We start from the raw sequence: 24412 nt of genomic DNA, 5'->3' as shown, positions 1-24412 counted from the left end.
CGAACTCACAGCTCTGGCCATGACACGAACTCACAGCTCTGGCCATGGCATGAACTCACAGCTCTGGCCACGACATGAACTCACAGCTCTGGCCATGACATGAACTCACAGCAGCGGTGGTTATCTACATGAGATGGAGCATAGCGACATTTCACTACACACAGGAGAACAGCTCCTGAGCCCCACCCCTCCATGAAGAGCTTCTGGCAATGACTGGTTGCTGTGAGAAGGGAGCCATTTTCTTCATGGCCACTGCTAAATTGCCTGTGCTTCAGTTAATGCAAACAACCCATTCCTTTATCTCAGTGGGTTACAAAATGAGTGTGGAAGACACAAAAGCATGAGGAAGATGGGAAGAAGAGAGGGTTCAGAGGCATAGAGGGGCATTAGGGAGGGCGATGTGTGTGAAAATTCCATACACACACACACACACACACATACATACACACATATACATGTATGGCATTGTTACTTAATAAAAAAGTAAGTTATTTTTTATTACTCCATCTATGATATTTTGTTTGCTAGCCCAAGTAGACTAAGCTATAAATGATAATATTCATTTTGCATTATTTTTGAATATACTGTTAGAAAATTTTATGTATTACTCACATGAACTTGATGTTAGAAATTATAGCCCAGCCAGATATAAGGTAATAATGTATAGGCTTTTTTTAAAAACAAGGCTGTGGCATATATTCTGAACAAAGGATGTATTTAGCTTTGCATAAAGTCAAAAAGAGTACAAATTTGTGACCTTTTAAGAAAAATATAGAGCAAGCTCTTTCCTTTTGCTGCTGTGTCTACACCCATGAGTGTGCTTGGGTTACAGAAGAGGCTTGCCTCTAGTGACCACCTGCTGTGGTAAAAAGAAGGTCTGGTTGAACCCCAATGAGACCAGTGAAATCACCAATGCCAGCTCCTATCATCAGAGCAGGAAGCTGATCAAAGATGGGCTGATCATCTGGAAGCCTATGACTGTCCTTTCCCAGGCTCACTGCTGGAAAAACACCTTGTCCTGACAGAAGGGCAGGCATAGGGGCATAGGGAAGTGGAAGGATACTGCCAATGTCTGGATTCCTGAGAAAGGGATGAGAAGGATGAGGATCCTGCACTGCCTTCTCAGGAGATATCGGGATCAAAGAAGATTGACCGCCATATGTATCATAGCCTGTAGCTGAAGGTCAAAGGGAATGTGTTAAAAAACAAGTGGATTCTCAAGGAGCATATCCACAAACTGAAGGCAGTCAATGCTGACAGGAAGCTACTGGGTGACCAGGCTAATCCTCGCTGGTCAAGGACCAAGGAAGCATGGAAGTGCCAGGAGGGGCACACCTAGGCCAAGAAGGAAGAGATCACCAAGACTCTGTCCAAGGAGGAAGAGACCAAGAAATAAAGCTTCCTTCATGTCTGTATATAGTGGCCTGGCTGTGGTCTCACATGGATCAGTCACTAACATAAAACAAGCCTTTGTCCATTAAAAAAGGCAAGAAAAGAAAAGAAAAATATCAGCACACATTTGTTACTTAGAGACTCAGGCACACATTTTTGAGAACACACTGAAGCTGGAACCGTGATTGCCTCTGACGACTTGGGATGCTGCTGGTAAGCATGGTGTGGACAGGGAGGGATGGAGTCTCACTATTCCCTCCACATCTGTCTTCACTGTTGTTCTTTGCAATGTGAAATGTGTAACTTGTATTAAGAAGAAGAGAAAAACAGTGAGATGCTTCAAAGATGCTTTACCTTGAGATTCCCCATTTCCTTGAGGCACAGGCTGTAGGGAGGCTGGGACTGATCATCTACACACTGGCCCCATAAATGTTATGTTATATGACATGATGCAAATACTCTTCTTCACATCTGAGTTAGATATGCACCAGATTTGGGAGAAGCTGGGTTTCCCCAGAAATGGTAAAGCATATTGTCCATGCTGGCTAGTAATGTTGTTACTCAGGGTTAGTGTCAGAATCAGAGTCAGGGTTAGGGTTAGAGTTCGACAGGATTAGGATCAAGTCCACAGTCAAGGTTAGACAGGGTTAAAGTCAGGATTAGCATCAAAATTAGCATTAGACAGGCTTATGGTTATAGTTATTGTTATGCTCAGGGTCAGGGTCAGGGTTAGGGTAGGGGTTAGACAGGGTTAGGATTATAGTTTGGTCATGGTCCGCATCAGGGGTTAGGGTCAGGGTCATGACCCTAAGAAGTCATGGGCTTCATTCCCAATCAGGACAGGGATGCTATTCTCCCAACTCCTCTGTCCTCAGTGGCAAACCTTAGGCAATTTGGTCCCGAAGAACTGTTCATGGAACCTGTGGATTCTTGACACCAGGTTCTAAATGGAGATGAGAGGAAGTAGAGGGAACATGACTGAAAAAATCACGTGAGTTTCAAACTCCCCTGGACTTTGGGAGATCGGTCTTTTAAATCTGAAGTGTGGTTTGTGGAAGCATTTCTTTTTCCTATTACATGGTGTTCAAATGGGACCCTGCCCTCAGGTCTCCCTTAGGTGCATTTATTCTATTCTGCTTTAAGAACTGAGAAATAAAAATAGGTTTTTAATTTTTCCCTTAAAAATTTGCCAGCCTTTATTTCTGTGTTCGGTTTCTTGATGTCTTGTGTCGCCTTTACCAATTCGGGAATGTGATTGTTCTGTTGTTTGTGTGGAACAGATCAGATTCAAAGCATGGTCTGAGGAGAACAAACTGCAAACCATGAAAGCAGAACATTTCGTTATTCATGCCACGCTGTGTGTCAATCAGTTAGTGGCTCTTAGCAGGCATCATGCAGCAATCCGGCATGGCTGCTGTGACACTGTCTTTCAGCATTCCCGTTTGGAGAGCAGTTTGGAATGTGTGCATAAGAAAACCCCCCACATATACACCGTCTCACAATTCATGAGCATGCACTGCTGAGAGGAAGAGAAGCAGAACTCATGTGCTAACAGGGACCCTCATAAAGGAATAAAGTGTAAGCACAAATTCCCAGTTGAATGGGAAGGATGAGTGTGGGTGGGAGTCAGCAGTCATTCTAAGCAACCACACACAAGGCTCATTTCCAGGTCTATCAAATGGCAAAGAAAGCATCCATGTATCTCCTGGTGTGTGGGTGGGTGGGTGGGGTATATATCACCCCTAATATGTTTAAAAGACAAAAAAGGAAGAAAAGAAATGAAGGGAAGAGGAAAGGAAATGGAGACCTAGGCAGACCTCTAAACAACCACTGCTTTAAAGGAGAGAGAGCATTAACATTTGAGGTAAAAGGTTGGGGATTTTTAATAAGAAAAATAGTCTATGATGGTGTTTTAGTCCCCAAGGAAACAAAAGTGCACTGCAAGACTGGACAGAAATACCTGGTTGAGAAACATCTCATGATGGGTGATGGGACCATTTAAAAAAAACAGGAAAATTCCACATAAAATGGAACACGGGTAATGGGAGATATGCCATCCCATAAGTGTATGATGTTACATACTTGCAGTAAGTGAGAAATTTTCAAGCCAACTTCAAAATTAACAAATAAGTAAGATATAAACTTGAAACATCTTGTGGAGAAACATTTGTTCAATGGCTCTGGTTACATTTGGAGTTTAGGATATGTCACTGAAGATGTGAACACAGAATCTAAAGGACTTAGGTCTAAGGCAAGAACAGCCGATCTGAAGCTAGTTTAATGATCTGGGCACTATAGATCATTGCCACTTTGGTCTACAGCATCTGCTTGTTTACTGTTTGCTCCCTCACTCTTGCTGGTTTCTTACCTCATCTCCCTGTGCTTTATGTTTTAAGCTGCATCGTGTGTTTTCCTTTAGCATGGTTCCTTCCTTACCTATAATGGCTGCATTGAACAAAACTTGTAAAAACCATCTGAACCTTTATTTTTAACATTTCATTTTCACTTCAGAGTTCAGCCATCTATTTTAAACCTTTGCTTGTTTGTTAAGACATCTGTAGCATTAAAAAAAAAATAAAAGAACCTTGGCCCTCATGACTGTGGTCTCAATGCCGATTTATTTGAACGAGTTTTAGCTTGCTGGGTAAAACATGGTTTTTGCAGTAGGAACATTCTTATCGTCATAAGTCAAGGAAAATGATGTGGTCAAAGTGAATAGATTTTGAGACTTCTGGCTTTGGAAACTTCTTCTGGATGTCTAAGAGATTTACAGACACCAGATTTTTTTTCATATTTAGGTATAGAAAAAGTAAACGGCAACAATAGCCACAGATACTAAGTGATATTCAGGGTCCAAATACAGTCAAACTCATTTTGATTGTAAAAACTGAGCTTTTCAATTTGCCTCCTGCTGCACAGAGGTAATGCACCTGGTGATTCATTCCCACATTTGAGCCATTGTTAACCACAATGGGCAAAGGAGAGTGAGATGCAGGCCTTGGCTATTATATCCCACTCACATGAGAGGGGAAGAAAATTACAGTGCAGAATGACCCATCAAATTTCCCTGACAGGTGCTAATTCATTTTGATCCATCCCTCACTGTAATTTCATTGGTGTGTGCATCTAGGGGTGGGTGGGGTGTAGGGAATACATATTTATAAGTGTGGAAGCCTGCTGCTGTTGTTCTGTTTATAATCTACAGCAACAAAGAATTCATTTATAATTTCCATATTAGAAGTCCCAAGGTGACCCTACTGTGGATTCCAACCCCTCCCGCTGTGTAGGATTTCTAACATAATAAAGAATAAAGCAAAACAACAGTATATCCTGACCTGGGCTCATGGGTAATCAATTCACATATTTACTGCGAAAACAATAGGCTGTGCAAAACAGCAGCATTACTATAGTCTGCTGCAGAAAACCCTTGGGAGCTTGAGAAGGGCCTGCCTGGGAAACAGTTGATTAATCAGAGTTACTGATGCTTCATTAAAGAGTTATTGTTTTAATTATAATTAACACTCAGTACTTACTTGTGGAAAAGGTGCAGGGAGATCTCCAGCATAGCCCCCGATGACACTTGTGGCTTTTGGGCTTTGTAAGTCATCATCAAACGCACACAGTAAAACCAGAGTCAAATGGGAGAACGGAGGTGGGGGCTATGCCAAATCCTGCATTCTGTGTGAATATCTCTCAGGTTAGGGGGCTATGGTGTGCCATCTATGCACGCTACAGAGTGCTTCAAGAGCTCTGTGGGGAGGGAATTCTTCTATTTCCAAGAAAAATACCAACCTAAATTCCATGTGATGTATAAAAATCCTAGTGCCTACCATGATAAAAAGAAAAAAAAAAAACCCAACCCAACCCAAACCAAACCAAACCAAACAAAACAAAACAAAAAAGAAAAAACCTTATACATCATAATTAGAGAGAGGACTCAAATTGGCATATTATTACACAAGAGGGATACTGTTCATTAATAAACACATGAAATGTACTAAGCACAGTTAGTACTTAGAGAAACATACATTTAAAACATAGTAAGACATCATTCTACATATGATAAGTACATGATTGGAAGAATAGACAGACAGACAGTCAGACAGTCAGTCAGACAGACAGTCAGACAGTCAGTCAGACAGACAGACAGAGATAACGAATAATTTGACAATATCAAGTATTGTTGAAGATGTGGCAAAACTAAAAATATCTTTCTACCTCATATAACAAGTTACAGCAGTACAAACCACTCAGATGACTTTCTAAAATAAAAAATATTCCTTGTTATGGGATCCCAAAGAGGACCCAGTTATTCTCTTAGATATCTAGTTGAAACAAATGTCCACACATACTCCTCTACAGTGTGTCTATAGTGTTTCCAACACAACTCAGAACAGTGATACAAATATCCTCTGCTGGCATGTGGATAGACAATGCGTGTCCATTGTAATCATCAGAAAGACTTTAATGGGCTGCAATCAGGAGTGTAGCTCCGTGGTAGAGTGGTTCATTGCCCTGCATAAGGCCCTGGGTCCAATCCTCAGCAACGAAAAAGACATGGCATTTACATGAAACAACTTAAAAAGAATTTCAAGATTACATTGAGAAAGTACGCCAGATCAACACTGTTTATAGAATGGTTTTCATTAATCAGAACTTTCTATATAACAGATAAATCTCTGTATACAGAGATGATCAATACTTGGGGATGCAGGTAGGGGGAAGGTGTTGGTTGGAGGATATTTGATCATCCGTTCAACCCCGAGATTGTGTCGTTTCCTGGGAAAAAAATATGTTTTCAGTTGTTGTCTGGTTCAGCCCTAGCATATACCTTTAATCCAAGAGCTTTCTGTTTATTGCAAACAGGATTAAATAGAGTCAACCATAGGTCAAGAGGTAGAGCAAACAGCCAGTTGACAGGGAGTGAACATAGGAGAAACCCATACAGAGTAAGAGAAGTCGGGCGAGCAGATGGACACACAGGAAGTAGAAGGAGGGACATTCAGTTTGAAGGGCTTTTGAGATGAAGGAGAACAGCCTTTTGGAACCATCAGCTGAGGAGGCTGGTCAGTGGGGTGCTTTCTTCTCTCTGAGCAAACAGGCTTTCACCCCAACATCTGGCTCCTGAGTTTTTATTGGTAAAATCAAACAACTGAGATTTTGTTAAAAACAACAAGAAGGACATCTCAAATATGTAGACGAGGATATTTAGGGTGACAGACATGTTCACAAACTGAACTGCGACAATGGTGCACATGGGCACATACTTATGTGTACATATTCCTGTGCGGTGCTCACCAGTGAGCATGGATCACACCTCAGGAAAACCATCAGAATTCATTAGCTCGAAATTTATGAGCTGTGAGCCCTTTTATAGATTCACAACTACAATGAGTTTTTTTAAAAAAAAAATTAATAAGGCATCATGCTGCAATTACACTTGAAAAGCTTCACTTTCATCTGGAACCACAAGAGCGTGTGCTGAAACCTGTTCGTGGGAAATTCAGAACACAGCTGGCTTTAGATGGTAGAGGTCAGGTGCTCTTTCTTGTATGATGAAATCACTCTGAATCTTTCTGTTCCTAACCCACCAAGATAACTTAGCGGCTACTCTGGGCACATGCTTGTAACAGCCAGAGGGCCAAATCCTTGGTCAGTCATCAGCATTAAGTATGAAGCCATCCACACAATTCTGTTGCAGGGAGTGGCGGGAGCACCCCTATAATCCCAATTATTTGGGAGGCTGAGGCAGGAGGATCATAATATCCCAACTGCCTCAGCAACATAAGGAGATTCTGGCTCAAAATAAAAATGACCATCAGCTGAGGAGAAAGATTATTGGTATAGCCTGGCATACACAAAGCTCTGGGTGCCACACTCAGAATCATATCAAAGGACAGTGTCAGCTGGCATTCTAAGGTCCTTGTAGGAGACAAAGTAGAGGGAGAACATTTGTTTCCTCTCTGTTAAGGGTGCTAAACACGGGACTTTAACAAATGAAATGATGCCCTTCCTGTGTTAAGAGGGAACATCACCAGAGAGCCTTACAGCTATAGGCTAGTGGCAGCTGTTCCTTGACCTCTGACCTTTGTGGAAGGCCATCTCCAAGCCACACCTAATCCTCAGGAGGCACATGGCTGGCCCAGGATGGGCTGACTACTGAGATGAGCACAGGTATGAGGAGCTTTCCAGGTCTCTCACAGAGTAGTGTTGCAATCACAAAGAGAAAACAGCTCTTCATGAAGGTAAAAGGGGGTATCACGGTAGATCTGGGCGATCTGGAAACATTCACAGGATTTTTCATCAATGATCATCTAATTGTGAGTCGTGCTAGAATGCTGAGAAAATTACCAGTTATGGACAGTGAGGTGTTGTCCATTTTAACATGATGCCACTCAAGTTTCAAACATGAAACTAAGTAGCCTTTTTGGCTATCAAGAGCATGGCGAGAATTTGGCAAGACTTCCACAAGCTTCACTTGTTTTTCCCTCATTTCCTGCTTCTCTCTTAAGAATTTACTTTTACTTTGGTTTAAATTATGTTTATATCTGTATGTTTGTTTTGGGGGACTGGGAATGGGGTACGGTATGTGTATGTGAGTGTAGTGCCCATGGAGGCCATAAGAGGGTTCAGAATCTCCTAGGCCTGGGGTTGCAGACAGGTGTGAGCTGCCTGGCCTGGGGACTAGGAATGGAGGTCATGTCACCTACAAAAGCAGTCTGAGCTCCCAACCACCGAGTCATCTCTCCAGCTTCCTGCTTCTCTTTAAAAAATCACATTAAGTCTGTGACTTTGAAAACAAATTTTCTGATTCCTCCATATGACCTCACCTCCAGCCACTGATTTAGAAGTGATTTTACCCTGATGTACAAAACAGAGGCCTGTTTCTCATAGTGAACAGGCCAACTTCTTTTTCTCTCATAATAGGTAGTTAATATAAGACAGAGGGGAACTGTGTGTAAGTTTCTCTCTCTGTGTCTCTCTCTATGTATATACATATTATATATTATACATATATATTTATATGTATACATATTTATATATGTATACAGCTTTTACACCATTGTAAAATCAGAGAAAACAATTATATATATGTACAATGGTGTAAAAGCTGTACATTTTCAGTAGAAACCACATTTTGAGTTTTGAATTTTGATCTTTTTCCAGGCTGGGACATGCGTGACTTAATGTTCTCAAGGTACTAGGCAACAGGATTATGCCACAGCTCTCAGACACCAGGATAGACAAGAAGTACTGAGTTGCGGGTTGCCAAGTTAAGACATTTAATGGATAAGGGCTATTATTACTATACACTTAACAATATTTTCCAGTTATGGTAGGTTCACTGGGACATGATCCCAGTCTGAGTTGAGAGATGTATATATGTATGTGTGTATATGTGTGTGTGTGTGTATATTACATATATACATACACATATAATTTTCTATTTCCAAAGCTCCATGTGGAGACATGGTAGAGCTACATGAAGTAACTGCACAATGAAAGCCCATCATAGTCGCCGACATAAAAGGTCTCAGGATGCATTTACTCAGGATTAGTCACAGTCCATGCGATGTGACCCCATTCTGGAAGTACAGGAACAGCTTACAAGGGACATTGATAATCAAGAGGTCAATACAGTACAAACCTAAAATTTGAAAATTATGTTTTGAGGAGACTGGAGCATGGTGCTTAATTTTTATAACTCTTCTAGCCAATATGATTTGGTTTTCTGAAATTAAAATATACGTTCTTTTTTCTCCTAATATGTATTTCCAAATTCTGTGTGCTTTGTGTCTATGTGTACATGGGTGTCTGCCTGTGAATGCAAGGGCCTGGGAGGCCAGAAGACGGTAATGGATTCTATAGAGCTACAGGCAACTGTGGAGCCACCTGATGTGGGCCCTGAAATAAAATCCTGGCCCCCTGAGACAGCAACCAGCCTTCTGTCGTGCTTGGCCATCTCTTCAGGATATATAAATCCCGTTTGCTCAGCATGACTTCCCATTACTACTAATGTTTGGAAATCAGCTCTTAGTCACCCCACCGTCTCCCCCTGGGCGGTTACAGCCTCTGACAGGCTAGCTAGTGCCTTTTGGAATGGCTGGGGCAGGGCCTTGCATTTTCTCTTCTTACTGACCTGTGAATATGATCATGTGGCCCCACCTATGTCCACCCATCCCATACTTGTTATGAAACCACCTGTCACTGGCTGTTCAGAGCATTCTGTTTGCTTTTCCATAATTGTGCTTATCCCTTTGCATCTGTGGCCAAGCTTGGCTTCTTGCCTTCTGTAGATGTAGGAGTTAGCAAAATATCTGACATGATAGGGTTTTAGGAACTACTTTCTGAGCCTATGAATGAATCTCAAGAATTCGAAAGTTAGCATGAATTTTAGGGTCTAACAACCAAAATAATCTCTCCTAACTAGGTAGGTGGTGGGGTTTCAGTGGAGGTCCATATAGGCTAATTGCAGAATATGCACCTCATTCATTATGAGCTATGAAACACCAGACACCCAGGGATCGGAGTTTCCATGCAGTGTGAAACTGCAAGCATGCTGATTCTCAAGCTGCTAAAATGGGAAGGAATGAATTCTTCTAAACAACCAGTTTCCCACCTTCAGCAGTGAAGGTTAGCTCACAGACAGCTCTGGAATCTGTTGGGCAAATGCTCAGGTCCAGTGTCAGGAAGCCAGGGGGGAAACACATAAACTTCTAAGTGAGCAGTTAAATATTCTTCCCTGTTTATAAAGGAAAGTGAGCCTAAGTTAATTTTCACACAGTAAGGCTACAAAGCTGTGTCTTGTCACATTCTGATGTAGTTTACATGGGGGCTCTGAGGCTTTGAATGGGAAATGCATTACACAGGCTCACACACGTGGAGACTTGGTTCCTGGCAGGAGATGTGGTTTGGATGATTTTGAAGCATTTAGGAGGTACAGCCTTGCTGGTGGACCGAGTCACTGCTGGACTGGACTTTGACAGATTACCACTTGTTCTGCTTCCAGCAAGACCTGCTTTCCATGCCTGGTTGAAGATGTGAGCTCTCAGCTTCTTGCTGCCATGTCTCCCCGTCGTTACGTGCTCTCTCTCCTCAGAACCCTAAGCTAAGATAAGCCCTTTCCTTCCTAAGTTGTTTCTGGTGATAGTGTTTTATTACAACAACAGAGGAGTAACGGATACAGGGCATACCTTTTCAGTTTATATTTACCATGTAGCAGAAATTGCTGAATGTTTTATGAATATCATTTCCTTCTTAGGCCACTCCTTTGAGTTCTGGTGTTATTATTTTGTATTTAAAATTAGAATATTTGGCTGGCAGAGGTCAGATGGTTATCAGCAAATCATGCAACCAGTAAATGGTGGTCATTCTGCTTTAGGGACATCTCAAAATTAACTGTACTATGGCAAGGTTCGGGAGAATCTCCTGCCAAGTCAATGAGACTGTAGCTGACCGTAATGGCCAGGCCCTTCCTAGCTGGTGGTGGCATCGAAGAAGTGTGGGATACATGCTGAAATCCATCAGGCATACATTGGAAGTCAGGCACTTACATACTTAAGACACACAGCCAGGGCCTTCTGGATCATGGGATAGGTGTTTCCTTTGTCTCCGGTCTCAAGTTTCGATTTCATCTTTCTGATGTGGTTATGAGATACAGACCATTGTTTCCTCCCAATTATCCTCCAGGAGGCTGGAGAACCTGCGAGCTTTGCATGCATTTACTCTTCATATCTAGAACTCTTTGCAGAGATGAGAGGCTGCATACAGTATATCAGCATTCCCTATGATCTCTCCGGAGGCTCCCCTCTGTGTCCCTCTTGTCTCCAAGTCAGCTGTTTGCTTATGCACAATTCAGGGAGCTTTGGGATTTTTTTGGAGCCCTTTGAGAGATCTCAAATATAGCTTTAGGATAAGACAAAACAAAACAAGACCTGAAAGCATTGGTTTTTCTGAATTTAAGGCCCAATGGTGGAGAAGTAAACCAGAAGTTGTAGGAGCAGATGTGATTGCCAAGTGAATACAGGTTCATGGGTGAGTGAGAAAAATCTCCTTTCTCAAGGACATAACCTATGTGTTACATATAGAGAGAGCACAAAGGCAACCATGAGGACACCTTGCTGTCTTTCAAGTGATGAAATACCACCTTTTCTCTTAAGTGACCAAGAGCTTAGTAGGTCATCTGAAAATGTGGGCAGTCCTGGGAGCTGGCAAAGGAACAGACTTTATGACAGAAGCATATGAGTTTCTTGAAACACACTGATGCATGCCCTTCCACATGAGACCCTGGAGGAGGTGGGACAGATCAGTCTCCCGGCAGAAACCAGTCACTCAAGGCTGCAGAGACAGTTGCCCCCGTGTTAGCTCCTCCTCTGTAAGAGACAGTGACTCAGCTTTGCTACAGAAGATGACTTCAATACATAAGAAACTTTAACTCTAAACTCACCCGCTCTAGAGCTACTGGTAGACAGAAAATTAAAGCTTATGGTCATTGAAAGAAGGATAAATAACATTTATTAGGTAAAATTACATTTACTCATGCAGATGGTCTTATAATTTGCAGATGACTTTCAGGCTATGTTTGAATAGTCTCTCTTTTCTCTAATTGGCATGATCTTAAGAAGCACAGTGGCAGACCCTCCAAACATACATGAGTGGATATACTTCAGAACGCTTGCATGATCTCAAAGTGTTCCAAATTGAGAAAAACACAGTCTCTCTCTGACACAACAGTGAATATGTCACAATTAAATTTGACATTGGGAACATAGGGTCCAAGTTTTATGTTGAAAACATCCTTAGGAATCTATAGGGACTAAATACATATACATATATGTATATATATCAATAAAGGGATAAGGTTAATTACATTTATAACTGTTGTAGATGTAATTCAAGGATAGCAGCCATGGGAAGAAGGACAGTGATAGAGTCCGTTGCCATGAACGATGCTGAAACCAGAGAATGCTTAAGGAAAGCAATATAAAGTGGAACAGACATTCTTCTAAAAATAGAACCACTGTGTTAAGAAATTGAATGAAACAAAAATTTCACATAGAATGGATATTAGTTAGAATTTGAAAGAGGCCACTGAAAGCCCTTTTCAAAGATAAATAGTATTAGAAATTATTTTTAAGCTGGAATAACTGACTAAAATCACTGAAGAATTATCAGAGAATGTTTGCGCACAATTAAAAAGCAAACAAGGCTGTTGTTGCTGTCTGTGCAGCTCTTTAGTGACCCAGGAAGCCTCTGTGTTGGGTGGAGAGTAATATTAAGGGAAACAGCACTGGATACTTCTCTCAGCGATCCTACAATGTTCATTTATAGGATACATTATCAAACTGGCCTCCCATGCCCAGCATCCACTTCTCTGCTCCATGCCACCCTGGCAAGCCTCCTGCTGCCATCCTTCTCTGTGGGGGTTCTTTTGTTCTTCAGACTCCTCTGTGTGGAAGCTTCTCTATTCATAGGTCACAAGGGTGCGTGTGAGCCAGCTTGCTTTGTAAGTGAACCATGGATACACTTGCACCCAGTGATTGCATGCTGAAGGCAGGGCCTCTGGGGGGTGACACTGCCAAAAGGGTGGAGCTTTCAGGATGGGATGGGTGTGTCTATGAAGGATGCCTTCCTTTTGCCTTGTGCAATCCACAACCTGTCTAAGCCCCTCACCAGACCCTTCCTGGCTGGTACTGTGATCTTGTTGTTTAGCGTCCACCAGGTACAATTTCTGTTTCGTATAAGCCAACTAGTTCAGGTACTTTGTTTATCATGATGGCACAAAGTGACTATGACACTTGGCATTAATATTGGGAAAATAGAAACATCAATAATTCGTGATGTTTAAAAAGTACAGATTGCTTAGGGAAAAGGCCCAGAGCTTTGAAAGAAGAACCATGTTTGATCATGCTAAATCCCTTCGTGACTCACGATGTCGATAAGAGGCAGGAGATTTAATATCTCTTTACTCCATAGAGTCCTTGATTTTTCTATTAGGCTCTAAATCATAAATAAGTTAATGTGCATTTCATTGTTGCAAGGGTAAGTGTATGTGAGAACAATTCTGATTGAGAGGGGGTCTATATGCACTTGGGGTGGGGTAACAGGATGGAGAATGGAACCAACCCTCAGTGCACATTGGTCACTGGCGGGGGATGGGGAGAGGGAAGATGGGGGGGCACAGTGATGTGCAGACTCTGCCTTGCTTCCTTTTCATCTTAGGAGGTAAGATTTATTTCTCCACTTTAACTGTACAACTAACACTCAGTTAGCGGCCAAGAAGCATGATCAAAGAGACCCTTGGTGGCTGTCATTTGTTTGTTTGTTTGTTTACATTTATTGTGGAACTTTCTGTGACAGAATATTAAACTGTGGCCCAGGATGCTCTGAAACTTATAGCTCAGAATGGCCTAAAACTCATGACAATCCTCCTGCCTCAGCCTCTGCTCATTGTTCAAATTGTCTGACCATACCTAAGCCTTTTCGAGGTAGGATGGGAACTTTTACACACTTGTCTTGGATCTATCACAAAGAAAATGCACACACCCCTCAACAAGTTCACAGAACTACCCTGTGATGCAGCCAGCCTTCTACTATACATATTCCCAAAGTGATAAAAATAAGCACGCATCTACCTATGACACTCAGAGCAGTCTTTACAATACCTACAAGGGAGGAGAAGTCCAAATATCCACTAACAAAAATGTGCAAACAAAATATGACATACGCATACACGTCTGGTGGTATGCTGTTTGTCATAAAAGGCAACAGTGTGGATGGCTTTGATAGACAGTGCGCTAAGTAGAAGGAGCCAGGCAAGCAAAGGCAGATACCATGTGGTTCTATCTCATATAATGCGCATAATAGACCAATCTCCAGGGACAGAAGCCGAAGTACGATGGATAGGGCTCAGGAGGCCGGGGAAGTGGGATTCATTCGAAGGGCTCCATTTTGTGATGTTGAACCAGACAGAGGTGGTGCTGATGCAACGCTGAGATGTGCTCAGTGCTCAGGGTTCATGTCATGATGCGTGAATTTCACCCCCAAAATATTCCACAGTTTTTGCTAGATATTTTGAGAGAGGTAAGCAACAGAGCCTGTTTCCACAGTCAAATCACAGGGAATGATAGCTTTGCCTTATGTAAACTGCACTTTCAGGGAGTCGTAAATGATATTTTTACCTTATATCTGGACCTTGCACACACACACACACACACACACACACACACTCATACCTGCACATGCACACATACATGGCGTACACCCACATGCATGCATACATACAAATAAATGTTAAAGAATGAGTCACTCTAGGGGGCAAAGGGCCTGCATTTCTGTCCCAGCTTAAGAACAAGCTATGTGAGGTAGCAACACACAACCTCCCGGGTACAGTTTGTCCCCCACAGATGCAGAATTAAGCCAGATGAATGATGACCCCATTATCGTCTAACCTAAACAGTTTTATAAGTTAATATTTTATTAATGAAGTGAAATAAAGTTTGACTTCATCTTGCATCTAATAATAAATAGGATCCAGAAAGTGCCCGGAGCAGCACATTAGGAATGATGAACCCTGTAATGATAAAAATGAGTAAAGGCCGTTGTTCCAGGGTGGGTAGAAGAAGAAAGCGGAGCCACCACGGATCAAAGGTTTACACTTTAACAATCTGTGTGAGTGGGACAGCTCTCACTCTGTGGAGCGTGGATCTCCAGTAACTGCATGTCCGAGTCTTCAGGTGTAATATAAACGTTCCTTCACACACAGACAAATCAAATATGCTGCTGAATAAGCACAAGGATAGAATCTCCACAGTGGCCACAGTAATGGCCCTGGTGATGCCTACATTCCAACTCCAGGATCCTTTCCATGCCCAGTAGGAATAAAAATTGCAGTGACCTTCACAGCACAGAATCACCCAGGTGACACCATACCATCCTGTGGAACCCTGAAAGGCAGACCAGGGAAAAGTACCGTGATCCTCAGGGTGAGACACCATGTTTGGCTCTGAAGACAGGAAGAGGTTGGAACCATAGGACTCACAGTCCTCAGGCATAGGGGAAGGCAGGAAACAGATCTCCCTGAAAGTTCAGCATGGAATAAAGGTCTGCTGGCACACTGACCACAGCTCTTATATCATCACCCTTCCTTTGTTTCAGACAGAATGGGGTACTCACAGGCCCAGAGGCATTCTTTAACCTTGTCTTTATAATGAAAGCTGAGCACACCCACAAGTGTTCCATCATCTTAACCTGTTGAGCATGTGCTCTTGTGACCTTGTGCAGAGTATACCTCTAACTGTGTCTGTCACCTCTGCTTCTTGGATATGACCTCAAACTGAACATGCTATGGAATATGTCTGCTGAGCGTGCACGGTTTCACACTTGCCTCTGCAGGCTTTCCTATATGAACAGACATTGGTTTCCTCAACCAAATCCCCAGGGCTCACTTGTTCAAGGAGGCCACTGCTTTTAGAATAACTCCAGGGCCCTCCTTACTGTGGTGGGTAATACACTGTTTTATTTGAGCTGTGCCTGCTAGCTTTGCATGCACCAAGAGAACAACAGCACAACGGGATAACAGACCTGCTGCTTTAAGACATTAATTGGGTGATTAACTCCATAAAGGAGCAAAGGAAAAACCCAAAGAGTAACTCAGCGGTGAGTGGAGAAGACCATTGGTACTTGCAGTTAAAACCAGCATGGCGCCAGGCACTCCTAGAGGGTGTAAAGTCACTTGAAGGTGCTGGGAGGTGTGGGAATGAGTCACCCTTGCTGGGATGGGATGCTACATAAAGAAGTCAGATTTGAGAGAGGGAGGGACGCTGTAGCTGTTGGTCCTGGTCAAGGTTAACTTCTGATGAAGCCCTTGCTCTTTGGATGGCAGTTTATATTTTACCAGTGATATCCCTGTCACTGACACATAACTGTTCATATTGTAGAGAGGCATTTGCTCATTCACATACAAGTTCTCATATGATATCACAGTAAGAAATGTAGAGCATTGTTGTTCTAATTTTATCCAACTGAGCTAAGAAAGATGAGAATGAGATACACACACACACACACACGAGTACACACCCACATGCACAGACATGCATACACACTCATGTGCACAGGAGCATGCATGTGTGTAATTGCACACACAAACACACACACTTGCATGCACACACACACATGCACATATACGCACACCCACATGCACTCACATGCACATACTCACATGCACACATACACATGTATGCACACACACACACATACATGCACATGCATGTAGGCTCACACACACATGCACACATTCCCCTTCACATGGAAGACTTTGATTGGATTCACCCTACATAGAAGAGACTCCTCCAAGAAGTAATAAGTTGTCAAATAAAAATCCAGGGCCAGATGTAGGACATCTTCTTTGTGTTGGTTGTCCGGGTGTCCTGCAGAACCCCAAACAATACACAGTACTGCTATTGCTCTTGGTTATCCACCAACACTTGACTGTAAGGACTTATTGTTGAAGACATCACTAACTCTGATGAGAGAGCAGGGAGAGTTGGTTGGTACTGACTGGGAGTTGCCTCCCTGCTGGGTTTGTATAATGCTGGAAAGTTGTAGAGAGTGAAGCCGCTTGTGTGGATTTTGCTCACTGCAGGGACATTGGGTTTACCAGTCTGAGCCTGAAGATGCCAGTTTTGCCTTGTTAAATAGTACATATGCCATGGTTTTTGTGCATGAGCTTTTATTATTCATATATTTTTCTAAATAAAAGTGTGTGTGTGTGTGTGTGTGTGTGTGTGTGTATGCTCAAGTGTGCAGGGCTCATGGAAGCCAGAAGAGGGCATCAGATGCACTGGAACTAGAGTTACAAATGTTATGAGCTACCTACTGTGGGTAATGGGAAGAGAACTTGGGTCCTCTGGAAGATCAGGCAACGTTCTCAACCTTTGAGCCCTTTGCTATTATTTATTGATCCCTTCCTTATTTTCTCATTAATAAGGTAAAAAAAACAAACCACTTCGCAATGTGTTTGCTTTGTATTTGTTTAGAAGATATCTAATTTCATCCACCCTGGGGGCTGTAGAAATGGCTGGACAGTAGCATGCTTGTCATGCTAATACGAAGTCTGAACTGCAGGATCCCCATAAAGTGCTGAACACAGAAGTGTGTAACTGCAGTCTCAGCACGAGGGAGGCAAAGACAGTAGGATCCTTGGGGCCTTTTGGCAAGTCAGCCTAGCTGAATTGTTCAGTTCTAGGTTGAATGGGAGACCATGCCTTGAGAGTGATGGAAGAAAACATCAGAAAGTCTGGCCTCCATACACACACACACACACACACACACACACACACCACACACACACACACACACACACACACAGAGAGAGAGAGAGAGAGAGAGAGAGAGAGAGAGAGAGAGAGCGCACAATAGATCCTGTTACTTAAAGAAAGGAAAACAATCATTTAACCTATTCATTAAAAACTTGCACTCAAGTTACCTTCTAACACATCCACAGCAGGACATCAACATATGACTCAGATTTGTCCCATGACTATTGAAAACAGATGCTTGACTTTTTCCCTTTTCTTTTCAAAGTTATAGGAGAGAAAACTTCCTATTTCCTTCTAGAAACGTTATCATGTCTGGATGGCTGGAGAGCTCTTGCACTACCTAGTATCAGCAGTACACACCAGGCAAACTGAGTGATAGACACACCACTGGGAAGGGTACACCTCTGAAGGGGACAGAGCCTGGGCATGACTCTGCTGAGCTTCCAGAGTGGGCCTCCAGAGCTTCACAAGGACAGCCCTGCTGGCTCTGTTCTTCAGTCCTTATGCGTTTACAGGGTCTGTGTTTTCTTTGTCTCTGGTCTGTGGACAACTAATGTGTTATTCCTACTGGTGGCAGCCATGATGGGGAACCTGGCTTTGCAGTCTAATGCCTTGGAAATTTACTGTAGCTGGATGACAGACATTTATTTTCTGTTAGGTGACAGTACAGGAATAATCTCTCCAGGCTTCCCCTATCTGTTTTCAGCCTAGATGCATCAAGAATTCTATGCTTAGTGGAAACTCCAGCTTTTGCTATGCAGACAACAGAGTTTGGTTGTGATCCTGTGTGCTCTGGACACACAGTGGCCACTGTGAAACAGCTACGATTGTTTTCAGATGTGTCCCTGTTGATACAAATGTAAGCATACAGCTGGTCTTCCCTGGGCTTGAGTTTTCTACTTATACACTCAGACATACTAATAGTGCTCTCAGATAATGCTCAAGGTGATCAAAATACAAAACTGTGTTTATTGAATCATTGTGCTTAAAGGCCTTCATATAATGTGCAATTATATTCATAGAATATAATTATTAATATCAATTACTGTCACATAATATAAATATTAAAATAAAATAATGAGTTCTAGGGTATGGTACTTAGTAGAATTATGAGATACTCAGAAAACTTAAAACCAGCATAGGCAGAATACTGAAATCCTAGCCACTGAGCATGATTTTTCGGTTGCATAGCTTCAGTTTTATCTGTGCTTGCTGCAGACTGTTGGGTGACACCAGCGACAATGCCCATTTTCACCACTTTCGAAGCTACGGGAGGGATGCTGGTGGATTTTTTTTCCAAAAGAAGTGGTTTTTTTTGCATTAATGAGGCACAAACACGACATCCTGCCTCAAATTCCTCACAAAGTAGGAGCTTAAAGTTCCTGGTTCACAGGGTGGTAACGATCGATTTGAGGAGAGGGTGGCAGAGAAGACAGACAGACGTCTTCATGCTCCAACCAAGAACGAAAGTTCTGCACAAAACAGAAGCTCTAAACAGATTCTGCTAATAAAGTTTATAATACAGATTGTTCTATCAATATTTGCTAATATAAAAGCTAAAATTGAGAAACTATAAATATGTATTATTGTATTAGAAATTAGTATGATAATGAATCCATTAGATGCTAGCAAACATATCATATTTTCTACAGCACACATGCAGACTTTTAACATTTTGTACAAAGAAGTATGTTGATCAGAGTAAAATCTGATGTTTTCCTCAAACTTTCTTCTGTCAACCAGTTGGGTCCTATAACCTCTGCTAAACTCCCTATCTGATTAATTTATGGAATCGGGAAATAGATCTGACTTCATAGGGAAAACCGTTCAGGGACCCTAGGGAAGCTCTATGGAACACTTGTCCTATAGTAAATTATTAACCTACTGCACAGTATGAAGTGATATAGTGACACTTTACAAAATAAATTTTAATTATTTATTTTTATTTATTTATATATTTATTTTAGTTTTTAATACTTGAATTTAAAAACTAATACCTATAAAATATGTTTTAAATGGCAGCAAAGATTCTTTGATGTGATGGGCTCACTTCATTAGTTTTCTGACTTGATCCACCATCTATTGTCCTCAGTCACAACATACACTTTATTACATTATATCGGTTATTCTCTTTCACTGTCTTATACCATTGTTTATAATAAAACACCTTTAGTCACAATGTAAAACCCTCAGTACATTACTTCTGTTCTGATGTAATGCTTCACTTGTAACATCCCACTCACAATATAACACAATACAACACCATCACTCATAACCCCACTCACAACAGAACACCCTTGCTTATCCAACACCCCACTCACAATATAATAGTGTCACTCATAATGGGGACATCACTAGGTACAATGCAGAATCCTCACTAATAATAAAACACCACTTGTCACAATGTAACACCCTTACTTACAATATGACACTGTCGCTGATAATGTAACATCCTCAGGCACAATACAACACCCTCACTCATAATAGGAGACTCTCACTGTAGCATATAAAATAATACCCTCACAAACGGTAAAAAAACCCCAGTCTTAATATAAAACCCTGAATCCCAATATAACACCTTCAGTCACAGTGAAACACCCCCACAACACAATGCAATGTAATCCCCCCACTCACAAGTGAAGATGCATTCATGCAGGCATGCTCTTCAATTCTATCCTGCCCACACAGTAGAGACTCTCTATTTCCCCTATAATTCCCCATGTTGTCAGATGACTTATTAAGCTCTTGGTCATTTAAGAGAAAAGGTGGTATTTCATCTCTTGAAAGACAGCAAGGGGTCCTCATGGTTGCCTTTGTGCTCTCTTTATACGTAACACATAGTTTATGTCCTTGAGAAAGGAGATTTTTACTCACTTATCCATGAGCCTATATTCACTTGGCAATCACGTCTGCTCCTACAACTTCAGGTTTACTTCTCCAACATTGGGCCTTAAATTCAGAAAAACCAATGCTTTCAGGACTTTTTTTTCCCCTAAAGTTGTATTTGGGATCTGTCAAAGAGCCCTGGAAAATCACCAAGGTATTCTCTTTCACACCAGAAACAGAGGGACACTAGAAATAACTGGGTCTAAGTAATGCATTGCCACTTGGAGAGTTGCAGATGAAGGGCTTTCGGATCTGAAGAGGCTCCAGCATCCTGAGGTCCTGCTTGTAGATTGTGATAAGATCAACAGTTGCGTACCTCATGAAAGTACCTGGGAGCCCACAGAGCCCTTCTTGTCCCCTCTCTGCCCCCATTCCCAGTGGAAGCTGCAGTGTCAACAAGCAGAATAGAAGACTATTTTCCTTCCCAACAGTTTGGGTTAGAAACACTGAGGGCAGAAAAAGCACAAACATGCCCTCTTTACCATATTAAATACCTGATCGGGATCATGCCAAATGCCAGCAATTGAATCCTTCCTTTCACCTACACATAAGAATGCCTAGTTGTAGAGAGGCACAGATACTCAGCAGAAAGTTCCTAACACAGAAGTGCACTGCTTTGATAATATATATTCTACGGCGGGTAAGGAAAGCATTCTTGTCAGAACAATCTAAGACAGGCTCAGTCTTGTTTATGAAATGAAAAAGGGGGAGATGTGGAGAGCTTTTGGGACTGCTTGGCAAGAATCTGACATGGGCCAAGGACAAGGAAATAGACTTCTGGCAGGAATCTGATATTAAGCTAGAACAAAGAAGTAATTTCAGGCAGGAATCTAAATTTTAGGCTAGAACTGAGAAGTAATTTCAGGCAGGAATCAAAATTTTAGGCTAGAACAAGGAAGTAGGCTTCAGACATGAAAAGGGCTAGAACAGGGAAGTAGGCTCAGATATTTTGGTCATCCTGATAAACCCTTAGAAACAGTGATCACAGGAGTGTTCACAGAACTTTATTACTTCGATTGTTCTTTGACTATTTATGTTTACTGTCTTGCTTGTTCCTTGACTGTTTGCATTTATTGTATTGCTAGTTCCTCAACCTAGAACTGACCTTAATACATGCATGTAATTAAAATGGTATAAAAGCAAAAAAGAAGAGGGGATACGATAGGGGTTTTCTAGAGAGGGGAAATGGGGAAAAGAATGGCATCTGAAATATAAATAAATAAAACATCCAACAAAAAGGAAAAAAAAAGAAATGCTGAAGGCCTCCAGGTCTTTGCAAACCATAGATAGTTACAGTTTACTCTGATGAGTCTGTAAGGCTCTGCTCTAAGTCTCAGACACAGGTCTACATCCAGCAACAATGAAAGATTGCAGGCATTTTTGGCAAAGGCTTGACCCAAGTGCTCTGAATTATGTGCGTTTCAAATAATGTATATTTAGGGTTCTCTAGAGGAACAGAACTTATAGAATCTATCATCTATCATCTATCTATCTATCTATCTATCTATCTATCTATCTATCTATCAATCAATCATCTATCTATCTATCTATCTATCTATCTATCTATCTATCTTCTTGTCATATTTATGGTATTTATTAGAATGACTTACAGGCTGTAATTCAGCCAGTCCAACAATGGCTATCTACCAACAAAAGGTCCAAGAATCCAGTAGCTGTTCAGCCCACAAAACTGGATGTCTCAGATGGTCTTTAGTATATACTAGAATCTTGAAGAAATGGGCTCTAATGCCAATGAATGAGCAGACTTGCTATTGAGAGCAATAGCAGGAAGACAAAGAGTGAACTCTTCCTTGTCCTTCACATGCTCTGCTATGAGAAGGTATTAAAGATATATCATCCTTCCTCTAAAGATCCAGATTAAAAGTGGATCTTCCCACTCAAGTGATTTAATTTAAAAAAAGAAATCCATCGCAGGTGTGCTCAGATGTTTTAAAATTCCAGATGCAGGCAAGCTGACAACCACGAGTAACCATCATAGTCAACTATCTCCTTCATTCCTAGTCAGGATATTCAGGACATTGCTCAATGAAATCAGAATGATAATTCAAATCCCATAGAAGAGTTAATTATTTAAGATTGAATGGGAAGGATAAAGAGAAGTTTATTTTGTTTCATAAAATGATCGATGCTGTGGCATTCTACACTCCGTCCTGAGTGAAGGCCAGTCTCTTTCCTCTTCATCATATACCATGCACAAAAATATCAGCTAGCATTTCCTTCCTATTTAAAAAATGAAGCATTTTAAATAACTCCTGACTTTTACCAGTATCCCAGGCATTCCTTGTAAGTTCATTCCTGCTGTGGCAACTCTACCAATTCAGGAGTCTCCTATGAGAAAAGGTTTTTATAGACACATGAGTCCTGCAGCTGAGGACAAATGGAAATGTCACATTTCTGATAATCCTCAGATCAGTTGTGCCAGTCTGTCCTTAAAGAACAAAGGCTGGCTTTGCTTATATCCAAGAACACTCTCAGAAAAACTCCACGTTGCCTGTTTCTCTGGGCTTCAGGCTTATGGCAGTCAGGATGTCAACTCCTGACTTCATCAGAATGATTACCAAGCTTAGGACATCGGAAGTCCCTAAGCTTGCAGGTTAGAAATGTGACATGTGGCTGAACGAGACTTGAGCTTCATCTTGTAGTTACAAACTAACAAACAGAATAGGTATTGAAAACCCAATTGGAATTGCTTAGTAAAAACTTACAAGTGGAGGCACTTTTGTGGCCTTGGTAATTACTCATCTTAGATAGTTCTAGAATCACTCTAGAATAAAGTAGCATAACTGTCAGTTGGTTCAGTAACAGAGAAAAATAATCAAGAAAGCCAGTTGTCTTTAGTGAGCAATAATACATTTTTATATTATTGTAATTATTAACTGGGAGAGAGGAAAGTTTGCAAATGTTTTTGATGAGGAGGGTGAGGGTCACTATGTGTTTATGAGATGCTGGGCCCATTGAGCTCATGTATAGTGTAGGCAAGAGCCATTGGTAGAGTTTGAGCCATTCTGCAGCTATGGAATGAGTTGGACTAATTTTTCACGGCTTTGTCCTTCCCAAAACTTAAACTCTTGATGGTTTAAAGGAGTCAGTGTCAGGAGATGGTTTGCCAGTTTCCAAAAGATTCAACATGAGTGTTAGGAATTGTGATTTAGAAAACAAAAGAATGGTGTGCACTAAAGATAATTTGGAAGCAAGTGGAAGACTTTCAATATGGATTATTTTGTAGATAGAATTTTTAAGTGACATTTCTACAAGTAGTGAACGGGCTCTGAAAGCAAGTATAATGGGGCGTTTCTCAGGTCTTGGTGATTGAAGTACAAAGACATAGAGTCATCAAAGGGTCACTCCAGGACATCTGCTCTCATGCTGGGGCCCTTGATCCATTTTCAAGTTGAGCTTTGTACAGGGTGAGAGATATGAATATATTCTTATTCTTCTACATGGAGCTCTCCAGTGTGACCAGCACCAATTGTAGAAGATTCTATTCTTTCTCCAATGTATATCTTGGGCTTCTTTGTCAAAAACCAGATATCCATTGGTATTTGGAGCCATGTCTAGGTTTTCTATTCTATTTCACTGATCAACAAGTCTGTTTATAGAAGTCTGCCAATGCTGCCCTGTTTCCATTATTATGGCTCTGTAGTACAATTCGAATTCTAGGATGGTGAGACTCCCAGTAGTTTTTCTACTCTTCAAGATTGTATTGGGTATCCTGTGTGTGTGTGTGTGTGTGTGTGTGTGTGTGTGTGTGTGTGTATGTGTGTGTGGTATGTGAGGGTAGTGTATGTGTGTGT

The 24412-nt window shown here is 41.5% G+C and overlaps 1 protein-coding gene and 1 pseudogene across 2 annotated transcripts in view; one reads left to right on the top strand and one right to left on the bottom strand.

The window, feature by feature from the left end:
- The window catches only part of Prkn (parkin RBR E3 ubiquitin protein ligase), a 1140372-nt gene that overhangs the window by 501699 nt on the left and 614261 nt on the right, over positions 1-24412 (bottom strand). The window lies entirely within an intron of this gene.
- LOC114625463 overlaps positions 1-24412 on the top strand; it is a 35719-nt pseudogene that overhangs the window by 7449 nt on the left and 3858 nt on the right.

Source organism: Grammomys surdaster, unplaced genomic scaffold, assembly GCF_004785775.1.
Source record: "Grammomys surdaster isolate TR1022 unplaced genomic scaffold, NIH_TR_1.0 218, whole genome shotgun sequence".
Classification (NCBI taxonomy): Eukaryota; Metazoa; Chordata; class Mammalia; order Rodentia; family Muridae; genus Grammomys; species Grammomys surdaster.
The sequence above is the reverse complement of the archived record's forward strand: the minus strand, read 5'-3'. Positions and strand labels throughout refer to the sequence as shown.